This window comes from Lepidochelys olivacea (assembly GCF_965140295.1).
Source record: "Lepidochelys olivacea isolate rLepOli2 genome assembly, chromosome: 8".
Lineage (NCBI taxonomy): Eukaryota > Metazoa > Chordata > Testudines > Cheloniidae > Lepidochelys > Lepidochelys olivacea.
Genome location: NC_140418.1, coordinates 38,047,513 through 38,060,041, shown reverse-complemented (window position 1 = coordinate 38,060,041; position 12,529 = coordinate 38,047,513). Strand labels below are relative to the sequence as shown.

Here is a 12,529-nt window from a genome sequence, read left to right as displayed (position 1 = left end):
CACCTGTAATGAACTGGTGATAGAGTTCAAAAGGGAACCTAGGGGTTTGGGGTCCTCAGCCCTGACCATTGGACCTAATTCAAATGTCCTAAGCATTTAATAAAATACTGTAAAGTAGCTGTGTTTGCTACACTCCAGTCTTTAAACACCTTTTAAATACATTATTGAAAATACATTAGGTTTTGAAAAAAATCACTAATTTACTTGCTTGCTTTCCTCAACACTAAGGGATATGTGCAACTTTGACCCGGAACGGGTCTACACTTAAAACTCTGCATCCGGTACAGCTTCAACAATGTAGCTACACTGCTGTAGCTGCAGTGCTGTACCAGTTTTAATGAAGACACTCTAGTCTAGGAGAGGTGAGAGAGCTCTCCAGCTGACAGTTAATCCACCTCCATCAGAGGCCGTAGCTACGTGGATGGGAGAAGCTCTCTGCCCACATAGCACTGTTTACACTTGCGCTTATGTCGGCATAACTAGGAGGCACGGGAGTGTGGATTTTTCACACCCCTGAGCCATGAAGTTATACAGTAGTACTGCTGTAGTGTAGCCCTGCCCTTAGTTTAGCAACCTTTTAATAGCTGTTTATATCACATGTGCTATCTCCCTTTTGGAAAACTTATCCCTGCTTTCTCACTGATCTGAAGATGGATATGAAATGCTTACTTAGAGACATAGAATACCACTAGAAGTTCATCTAGTCTGACCTCCTGTATCTCACAGACCACCATCACCTCTGGCATACTAAACTCAACAAGGGAAATAAGACCAAAGTAAATGAGACCCACAGGAGACTAGACTATTATGAGCAACAGGCAAAGAACAGAATGGACCAAGGTGCACCAGTGCTCAAGGCCCCTGCAACAGCAGGGAAATAATTAAATGAGATATACCCAGATAATCCTGGCAAGTGACCCACAACCACACTCGTAGAGCAAAGTGCAAAAAAATCAAGGTCACTGCCAACCTGATTTGGGATAAAATTCCTTCCAGCCCTACATAAGGTAATGTTTAACAACCCTTCTGTTTCTTTTTTCCTTTCTCAAAGTCAGTGGTCCCCAAAATTTTGACAGCATGCCCCCACTTGCCCCTGTCCACCCTCCCAACCCTCAACTGTGGTCGGGAGCTGGGCTGGAAGCAGGGCCATGGTCAGGGCTGGGACCACTGTAGCTGGGAGTGGGGACCATGGTTAGGCCCGGGGGCCACGCTTGGCCTGGAGCCACAGCCAGGTTGAGACCCAGGGGCTGAGGCCATGACTGGGGGCAGATCTGGGGCCAGGAGTAGGGCTGGGGGTGGAACCATGGTTGGGGCCATGGGCCAAGGCTGGGCTGCGGCCAAAGCCAGGGCCAGGAGAGGATTGGAGCTGCCACCAAGCCCGGGGCTGAGGCCAGGGCCACAGGAGTGGGTGGGGCCAGAGCAGAACTGAGGGCAAAGTGGGGCTGCGTGGTGCTCTCTCCCCACCTCCTGTGGGGGCTGGCTCAGGCCCTTCCCACCCTCCCCCCAGAATTCCTCCATGCCACCCTAGGGGGGTGCACCCCACAGTTTAGGCACCACTTCCCTAAATTCTCCGTTTCCAATTTAAAGTGGCCAAAATTGATTTGAAAACGTTTTTGTTCTTCAATTTTATTATTTCTCTGTCTAACTCTACTGATAATCCTCCATCTCATTCTCTTTATATTTTTTAATGTCTTCTTTTACACACCTCATTGCCACCCTATTTTATCACTTTGGTTTCTTTTCCCTTTTAGCTGTTTTGAGTTTACTAATCTAAAAATTGTTAGTAACTTCCTGAAAGAGAGTGTACCTCAGGAAAATACTGCAAATAACCGTATCTTATGGAGTTATGCATGAAAATGTATACTCCAGGCTGCACTGCTCATCATGAAGTTGAACACTGATTCCAACAAGAATGGAGTAATCTATTTATATGTCTACAGCTAATTACAATATTCTGCAGATGTTGTTGTATCCACCTTGGTCCCAGGATACTAGAGAGACAAGAACCAATTTCTCTTGGGGAGAGACACAAGCTTTTGAGCTTTCAGGACCCGAAGAAGAGCTCTGTGTAAGATGTAAAGCTCATCTCTTTCACCAACAGAAGTTGGTCCAATAAAAGATATTACTTCATCCACCTTATCTCTCTAATACTGTAGAGAGACATGCAGAGTATCTTCACAAATACTTCCTCATACCTATAAATAAAATAAGTGAATTAAAATATTTCTGGAAGAAGGGCAATTCATTGTAAAACTTTTCATGCTTCAAAACAAACTAGTTCTTTATTTTTAAGAGGCAAGAAGGTGGCAACTTTGCGGCGGAGGACCTGTTCTCCTTTACCTTCCTCAAATTACAATCAGAAGTACTGCAAGTGTTTAACAACTTTTAAAATGTTAAGGGCTGGATTCACCACTGTGTTACTCCAGCACTGAAGTAAATTAATTACTTTAGTATAAAATAGGAGTAAAATAACGGTGAATCAAGCCCTAAATCTTCCCTGTGAAGCGATTGCATTCCCTGGATGATTCAGAAATCTACTCCTCTATCACCACTCTCCTCCATATTCAGTTTTGCATATCCAGCAGTCAGTCAAATATGTTTTCTTGGATTTCATGTCACTGTCTCAAACTACAAAACTGACAAACCCATTATCCTTCTCTGACATTATCTAAATAAAATATGACCATATAGATTATTGTTGCAACCACTGTTATATATTTGCAGCAAATATTGTACAGAGTTTGTTGAGTAAGATGTCTATGAAAAGGTTTTGATTTTCTGGTTACGATTATGCTTTCTGTAACCAAGTATCATTTTTGTATTTGAAGTTATAAATATTGGCTCTGTACCTGAAGTTCAAATTAGCCAGCACATCATGGAGGGACTATTCAAATTGAGTGGATTTGAAAGAACATTTAACTGACAATGGACCATGGGAGATGCCTATCTACACTTAATGAAATTTCCTGCTATGACTAGGTGAAATGCATGGACATGGGACTTGCCTATGTGACTCAAACTCCATCTTGTTGCTGTAATTTTCCACACTAAGAACAATGGGTTTCCCTCTGCAGGGCAGAGGATATAAAAGGCCCTGGAAACACTTCCATTTTGTCTTTAATCTTGCTTCTTACCTCTGGAGGAACCTTGCTACAAACTGAAGCTCTGAACAAAGGACTGAATGACCCATCCAAGCTGTGGATGTACTCCAGAGACTTGACTTAAGCCAGCAGTTTATTCCATTACTGCTACAAGCCTGAACCAAGAACTTTGCAATTACTGTATGTATTTGATTCCTTTAACCAATTTTAACTCTCACCTTTTTCCTTCTTTCTTTCTTTCTTTTTATAAATAAACCTGTAGATTTTAGATACTAAGGGATTGGGATCAGCATGATCTTTGGGTAAGATCTAAGTTGTATATTGACCTGGGTGGCTGGTCCTTTGGGATCAGAAGAACCTATTATTTGATGAGACTGGTTGTAAAGAACCACTCATCTCTGAATCCAATGTTTTTGGTGGTGATATAAGAAGTGGAATGCCTGAGGGAACTGCCTTTATGTTTTCTTGTTAGCCAGTGTGGTAAAACAGGAGTTTACTTTTGTGGCTGGTTTGGTCTATCTTATAGAAGAATAACCACCAGTTTTGGGCTGTGTTTGTCCTATTTCTCAGCAGTTTGTCCTGAATTTGGCATTCTCAGTTGTGACCCACTAAGGCACGGTTACACCTCCCCATCTTCCAGACTCAGAACTTCAAGGCAATTTTTTAGTCTCCTCCTCTTCTCCTCCCCTTTCCAGGCCCTCACTAATTCTTGCCATTTCTTTCCATTTAATATCATCAATATCTTCCCTTCCCTCACTATTCCCACGTGCAAAGCACTTGTTCAGGCCTTGGCAATTTTTCACCTTGATTTATGTAACCTTTTCCTCTTCAACAACCTTACCTCTTACTTTGCATTTCTGTTTCAAAATGCTACTGCTTACCTTATCTTCTGCTCTCCATCTATGTCAGTCCTTGCATCTCTTCATTATCTTCCTACCTCATAGTAAATCAAATTCAAGATCCTTATCCCTATTTCCAGCCCCACATAATCTGCCCCATGTTCTTTCTTTATCCCCAACTTTTCCACGGCACACTTCCCAAATTGCCTTTCCTACTGATTTCCCTCACACTCTTTGCACCACCATTCATGCTGCCACTAGGCTTTGAACAGTCTCCTACTACTTGTGCACCAAAGACCTTCTTTTCCCTCCCTTCCTCCCCATTTCTTCAATAAATCCTTTCTGCTTTCATTGTTTGGTTAACAAATCTTCACAATCTTCCATTTCTCCACTTATTGTGCTGTGTTTTGTCTAGACATCATTTGTCTTTTCTATGCTATTCTTAATCTGGGTTTGTGACACCTACATACTATTTTGAAGCATTCACTAAAATGCTTATGCCAGTCAGACAGATGGACAGCCTATACCTATCTAAGACAAGAAACATATCTAACTCTCTGTTTAGACAAGGGCAGGCTCACTCCAACATTAAACTCATTTGCCCTAAAAAAGGCATTTCTTCAGGCTGAGATGTAAAAAGTTATATACAAGCTTCATATATATGATGTGGCCTAGTACCAGGATTTCAACTTTACAGGGCTCAGTGGGAAAGGAAAAATACAAGTGATACATTTATAACATATCTAAAAACACTTAAATTAGATTTTTCTAGACATAACACATCATTATTTGAAAGACCAATACCTTGAGCACTTCCAGGGCTGCCAGCACCTGCTGTCCCATTGGAAAACAAACAATTCAATTTTCTGAATAATCAGATGGGTGAACTTGGGTTCCTCATATTAAATGAGGATATTGATAGAATAGGCATCACAGAAACTTGGTGGAATGATTACTCCTTGGGAATTCTGCACCACTGTGCATGCGCAGAATTAATGTCCCCCTCAGATTTCTTTGCTTCCCCACAGAAAAATGACTTTCTGACAGTGAAGCAAAGGGAAACTGCAAGAGTATTCACGCACCACTCCCTACCTGTGCAGGTACATTGTTTCAGGCACCCCAGCCAGTGGCTCCTACTCTGAGCCAGGATCAGCTGCTAGTCCTGGAGACAGGAGAGAATGGGACTTCCTCTTCCCCTGCAAGGAGTGGCTGTGGCTATGTCAGACCCACTCCCAGAAACTTCCCTCAGCTGCAGGAAGCTCTGCATCCTCCCCTGCTTCCTGCCCCCATCACTCCTCAGCTGCGGGGGGAGAGGTCACTGTACAGGGAGCTGCTCCCTCATCTGCCCAACCCCTGTGCATCTGGACCTCCCATACCCAGACACCCCCACCAAGTCTCATCCTGTACACCCAGAACCCCCCAACCCTCCATATCTGAACCCCACCCTACTGAACCTCAACCCCTGTAGCTGGAGCCCCCTGCATCTGGACCCACACCACTGCACCCAGACTACCCCCCACTGATCTCCCTGCACTCAAACCGCCACCCTGACAAGCCCCATCCCCTTGCACCACCCTGAGCACCCACATCCAGATCCCCCATACCACTGACCCCCAATTAGCCACACCCAGACCCCCACCCCACCAAGCCCCACTCCCCCAGCACCCAAACCCCCCTGCCATTAAGACCTCCATACCCAAACCTCTTTGCTGAGCCCCAACCACTTTCGCCCAGAAGCCCCTGAAGAGTCCCATTGCCCCTGCACCTGGAACCCGCCCAATGAGCCTTTGTGCATCCATATCCCCCCACACCTAGACCCCCCCACTGATCTGCCTGCACCTAGATTGTCCCACACAGAATCCTCTCACCCCAAACCTGGATCCCCCCACACTGAAACTCCCACCACACACACACTTGGCTCCTGCCTCGTTGAGCCTGCATGCCCCATACCTGGTGTGCCTCGTGTGGAGAGGCAGGGCCCCAGGGTGTTTCTGGGGCAAGCCCAGGTCTTGTGCTGTGTCAGGGTCAAGTGCAGCCTCACCACCAAGTCCATGTCGGGGGGGAGGGGGGAGGCTGCAGGGTGATCGGCCGCCCTTGTGCAGCCAGTGGCATGTGTTCCCCACTGCCATGCTGGAGTCTCTAAATTTATTTATTGACAAATAAAACGTGCAGAATTTTAAAATATTGCATGCATAATTTTTAATTTTTTGGTGCAGAATTTTTAGGCGCAGAATGTCCTCGGGAGAAAATGATGATAATCAATAGGACACAGTAATACCAGGGTAAAAAATATATCGGAAGGACAGAATAGATCATACTGGTGGGAGAGCAGCACTATATGTGAAAGAAAGCAAAGAGTCAAATAAGTAAAAATCTTAAATGAACCAAACCATACCATAGAATCTCTATGGATAGTAATTCCATGCTTGAATAATAAGAATATAGCAGTATGGATATACTTCCGACCACCTGACTAGGATGGTGATAGTGACTGTGAAATACTCAGAGAGATTAGAGAGGCTATAAAATTTAAAAACTCAATAATAATGGGGGATTTCAACTATCCCCATATTGACTGGGTACATGTCACCTCAGGATGGGATGCAGAGATAAGTTTCTTGACACCTTAAATGACTACTTATTGGAGTAGCTAATCCTGGAACCCACAAGAGGAGAAGCAATTCTTGATTTAGTCCTAAGCACAGGATCTGGTGCAAGAGGTGAACTGTTTGGTAATAGTGACCATAACACAATACAATGTAACATCCCTGTGTGGAAGGGAGGAAACACCACAGCAGCCCACCATGGTAGCATTTAATTTCAGAAAGGAAACTACACAAAAATGAGGAAGTTAGTTAAACAAAAATTAAAAGGTACAGTGCCAAAAGTGAAATCCCGGCAAATGCATGGAAACTTTTTAAAGACAACATAAAAGAGGCTCCATTTAAATTAAAACACATAGTAAGAGGATTGGGAAAGTGCCACTGTGGCTAAACAACAAAGTAAAAGAAACAGTTAGAGGCAAAAAGGTATCCTTAACAAAAAGGAAATTAAATCCCACTTATTAGACACATGGATGAACATGATTTGTTGGGGAAGAGTCAATATGGTTTTTGTAAAGGGAAATCATGCCTCACCAATCTACTAGAATTCTTTGAATGGGGGGGATCCAGTGGATATAGTGTACTTAGATTTTCAGAAAGCCTTTGACAAGGTCCCTCACCAAAGTAAGCTGTCATGGGATAAGGGGGAAGGCCTTCTCATGGATCATTAACTGGTTAAAAGATAGGAAATAACGGGTAGGAATAAATGCTCTGTTTTCAGAAAGGAGAGAGGTAAATAGTGATGTCCCCCAGGGGTCTGTACTGGGACCAGTACTGTTCAACATATTCATAATTGATCTGGAAAAAGGGGTAAAGAATGAGGTGGCAAAATTTGCAGATGATATAGAACTACTCAAGATAGTTAAGTCCAAAGTACACTGCGGAGAGTTACAAAGGGATCTCATAAAATTGGGTGACTGGGCAACAAAATGGCGGATGAAATTCAATATTGACAAATGCAAAGTAACATTATCCCAACTATACATATAAAATGATGTGGTCTAAATTAGCTGTTATCACTCAAGAGGGAGATCTTTGAGTCATTCTGGATAGTTCTCTGAAAATTTCTTCACATAACGCACGGTCAACCTGTGGAACTCTTTGCCAGAGGATGTTTTGAAGGCCAAGACTATAACAGGGTTCAAAAAAGAACATGATAAATTCATGGAGCATAGTTCCATCAATGGCTATTAGCCAGGATCCACTCAATGTGCAGCAGCAGTCAAAAAAGCTAACAGAATGTTGAGAATCATTAAGAAACGGATAAATAAGACAGAAAATATCATATTTCCTCTATATAAATCCCTGGTATGCCCACATCTTGAATACTGCTTTCAGATCTGGTCACCCCATCCCAAAATATATATTGGAATTGGAAAACTACAGGAAAGGACAACAAAAATGATTAGGGGTATGGAACACCTTCCATATGAGGAGAGATTAATAAGACTGGTACTTCTCAGCTTGGAAAAGAGAGGACTAAGAGGCGGGGATATGATAGAGGTCTATAAAATCATGACGGGTGTGGAGAAAGTAAAGATGGAAGTGTTATTTATTCATTTCTCATACCACCTGAACTGGGGGTTACCAAATGAAATTAATAGGCAGCAGGTTTAAAACAAACAAAAGGAAGTATTTCTTCACATAACGCACGGTCAACCTGTGGAACTCTTTGCCAGAGGATGTTGTGAAGGCCAAAACTATAACAGGGTTCAAAAAAGAACTTGATAAATTCATGGAGGACAGTTCCATCAATGGCTGTTAGCCAGGATGGGCAGGGATAGTTTCCCTAGCCTCTGTTTGCCAGAAGCTGGGCATGGGTAACTGACAGGGGATGGATTAGTTGATGATTACCTGTTCTTTTCATTCCCTCTGAAGTGCCTGGCATTGGCAACTGTCAGAAGACAGGATACTGGGCTAGATGGACCTTTGGTCTGACCCAGTGTGGCCATTCTTACATTCTGAATAATATAAAGCTTCAGTTTCTAGACCTGCTAAGTCACAAGTTACCAGATTTTAAATTTATCACTAGTGCAGAAATGAATTCTGATGATTCATTCTGATTATTGGGACAGCCATTTTCATTTTATTTGGAGAGAATGTAAGAAGTAAATATTCTCTAGCATGCTGATTTTTTTAGAGTTTGCTTATTGGATGGTTGGAATATTAGTAGGTCCAGCAGAAATGGATTAGTGAGCAGAGGGGGATGCATTCAAAGATGTATAATAAAAGCAGCTTATCACATGACTCTATAGCAGATCAGGTGGATATCACCTCCTCGTGTATAGTTAAGTGTGTATGTGTGGGCATCGTCATTCACATTAAAATATCATTTGAGGTAAAAATCAACATTAATCTCTTCACTATTAACCTTGGAGCCATCCATTGTAGGCATTGGACTAAGTAATACCATGTAATTACACCTTTGTAAGGGGTTTGCAGAGCCCTCTGATAAATTAGGAAAATTTGCCAGGGGAAACGTCCCATATAGCTGTCATATCTAGACACAGCAGAAGAGAGGACAGCTGTGGTATCGGATTTCTCTGTAAGAGTGCAATTTCACAGCAATTAGTATCAATATCAAAGAAAGGAAATGGCCCACAAAGACATTATTAAATAAAGATTTAAACCTGAAAGAGGCTGGTCATCAGTAAAATTTAGGAGAGCCTGAGGTACAATCTCCATCAGCAACATCCCAACAGTCACTGATGTGGAAAGGGAAGGGGCACCATTGTCTTTGACAAAGACAGTGAGTTTTTGCTTTGCTGCATTTGTCTTTTTAATAATGCACTTAGTTCTCATTTCCCCGGACTGTGGTGAAATAGTGAAAAGGCTGGGGTCGACAGAGGAAAGCAGATGGAAAGACAGCCAGGCAGTTTTCTCCTGCATCTTTGTCATCTTCCCCCACTTTTGTAGCCATTAGCCCACACCTGCGGTTCGAGGCACCATTTCCACTATGGGTATGTCTACACTTACCATTTAAAGCGCACCAAGTCTCTTTTTTGCGCTAAAACCGCAGGTGCATCTACACTTGTTAATGACTTTTTGTGGTGAAACTCAGAACTTTCATCGCAAAAAGAAAACCACCTTCACGAGAGGCATATAGCTCTTACCACTGTTCTTTTCGCGCTGCTGTGAAAGTGAAGACACTTCTTCCAGCCTAAACTCCTTTTGGCCTCGGAAGGATATGCCACAGTTCCGAAAGCGATCACTCTGGCCAGGATCTCCGTCCGCCCCTCTCCCTGTAAGCCCCAGGAAGTTTGAAGCTCCCTTTCCCTTTGTTTGTAGATGTGGCGGGGAAAGCCGCCAGACAGCAGGATGTTTTTAAAAAGCCATGAAGAAACAAGGAACTAATGGGTCTCCTGAGACATGAAGTAGGGCAGCACAGGGCACTGAGCAGGGACCCAGAGTGCCTTCCACCAGCGCCCTCCCCCGCCCCCAGAGAAAGCCGCATTGTGGGATAGCTGCCCTACAGCGCTGCTCTCATCGGCGATGAAAGTGCTGGTAGTGTAAACGCTCTCTGACGCCTGAGGAATTGAGTGAGTACACAAACCAGAGCTTTACTTTCACCAGTGAAACTTACAGTACAAAAACGCTGTAAGCACAGACATACCCTATGACGGATCCTGCGAGGGGAGAAAGGTGCAGGATTTCAGGTGTGTTGTCATTCTGACCCACCACCAGAGAGCTGTGGAGAGTCTCCATCCTGAGCTTGGGCGCTAGTGGAAATGTCTTTTGACTTCTCGGAGTGGAAGATTGCTTGGGTGTAGATAACTCCGCTTCCGGAATTAATGGCGAAGTACCTGAAAACAGAGAGTCCTTCAATCAGGCTCTCCCGTATGGACTAGGTGAGCGGGCCCTTCTGCTCAGTGTCGGGATCCAAAGCAGTCATTTGACAGATGGAGATACCGGAGCACTGGTCTCCGCATGCACCACGTGGGATGGCTGCAGGAAGCCCAGCTCATTGTCACGGACATCGGAGGCCTGAACTAGGTTGTCTACACTACTACCCACGTTACAGCGGGGCCGCGGCAGCATTGTGATGTGGACAGTATAGACACGCTTTATAGCCGGGGGAAGAGCTCTCCTGGCGATTAAAAAAAAACACTCCTAACCAGCGGTGGTAGCTTTATCGCCAGGAGCGCGGCTCCCAGCAATAAAGCTCTGTCTATACTGGCACTTTTCAGCGCTAAAACTTTTGTCGCTCAGGGGGATGTTTCTTCACACCCCTGAACAGTCAAAAATTTTAGCGCTGAAAGTGGCAGTGTAGAGGCAGTGGCAGACAGAGAAGAACCGGAGCCAAGAGCAGACGAGTGGATGTCGCTGTCCAGTAGTGAATCTGTGAGCAGGTAGTAATACTGATCCACGGAAGACACGTGAGATCGGAAGATGCGGAGGAATCTGACAATGAACTTTCCCCTTCCCTCCCGAACCTCTGTAACGAACAGTGACCAACCTCTGTGCCAGGCAAAGCGTCCTCAGGCACAGGGCTGAAAAGCGAAGCCACCTTCACTTGGGGCGCGTTGTTACTGATAGCAATGATCTGCTCCAGACTTTGTCCCGGATGGGAAAGCGCGTAGGTTTTGCTGTCTTTGGCCTGATGGTACAGTTCGTAAACGGTTCACGTGCTGCTCCCTTCAGTGTGATCTCGCCACTCTGAGCATCCAAGGAGAAGACCCGTTTGGCTTTGCTGGAGGAGGAATAGGTCACGTCCCTGCTAGCACCTTCGTCTAAATCAGTGGCGTGACGTTGGACCACCTGTGACCCCTGGGGCTCCAGGTCCTGTACACTGACTCTTCAGACTGAGGCGCCTTACCATTGCCTCTACCACAGGAACCGAGATGTGGGTGTCCCCGAAACGAGGGGGATTCCCACCATCCAGAGCTGTCAGAACCAGCGGGTGCTCTTGCTGCTGCTCGCGATCAAGGGGCTGCTCCAGCCCCAGCCTGAGTTGCTGTGATCGCTGGAGCTCTGCGTGTCTACCCCAAAATGCCCCTGAGGCTGAACTTGTAACTCCTGATAGAATTGGTACCGATGTCAGGATCGAGCGCTCCCCCCTAGCAAAAAGCGAGAGAGCTCGCAGCTACTAACTCCGGGGTGTGTAAACTAATGATTTAAGAGGAACGTTTCTATCTAGTATTTCTATGTCTACCCCATACAGTTCCAAGGGACTCTCTATCACCAGCTTTAGGTTAATACAACCTCTGCTCTCCGACTCACAGAGCTGCTCTCGATCCTAGCGGTTATTCATCAGCCCATTGCTTATATTCAGAACAAAATAATGCTTACTTGAGTCAGACACCAGCCGTGTTCTGCGGGATACCACTTGCGGAATATCCAGTCCCCGATCTCTGGTGTCTACGATATTGAATCCAGCTTCTGAGTCTTCCAGCACACTGTATGCAATCTGTATGCAAGCATCTCCCAGATCGAGGCAGCTAAGAAGTGAAATAATGAATAGACTCAGCCCTGGTCTACACTAGGACTTTAGGTCGAATTTAGCAACGTTAAATCGATTTAAACCTGCACCCGTCCACACAGTGAAGCCCTTTATTTCGACTTAAAGGGCTCTTAAAATCGATTTCCTTACTCCACCCCTGACAAGTGGATTAGCGCTTAAATCGACGTTCCCAGCTCGAATTTGGGGTACTGTGGACACAATTCGATGGTATTGGCCTCCGGGAGCTATCCCAGAGTGCTCCATTCTGACCACTCTGGACAGCACTCTCAACTCAGATGCACTGGCCAGGTAGACAGGAAAAGAACCGCGAACTTTTGAATCTCATTTCCTGTTTGGCCAGCGTGGCAAGCTGCAGGTGACCATGCAGAGCTCATCAGCACAGGTGACCATGATGGAGTCCCAGAATCGCAAAAGAGCTCCAGCATGGACCGAACGGGAGGTACGGGATCTGATCGCTGTTTGGGGAGAGGAATCCGTGCTATCAGAACTCCGTTCCAGTTTTCGAAATGCCAAAACCTTTGTGAA

The 12,529-nt window shown here is 44.9% G+C and overlaps 1 protein-coding gene across 12 annotated transcripts in view; it reads right to left on the bottom strand.

Annotated features, from left to right (window-relative positions):
- LOC311524671 (protocadherin alpha-C2-like) overlaps positions 1–12,529 on the bottom strand; it is a gene marked incomplete at its 5' end in the record, with an annotated part of 339,113 nt that overhangs the window by 172,133 nt on the left and 154,451 nt on the right. The window lies entirely within an intron of this gene.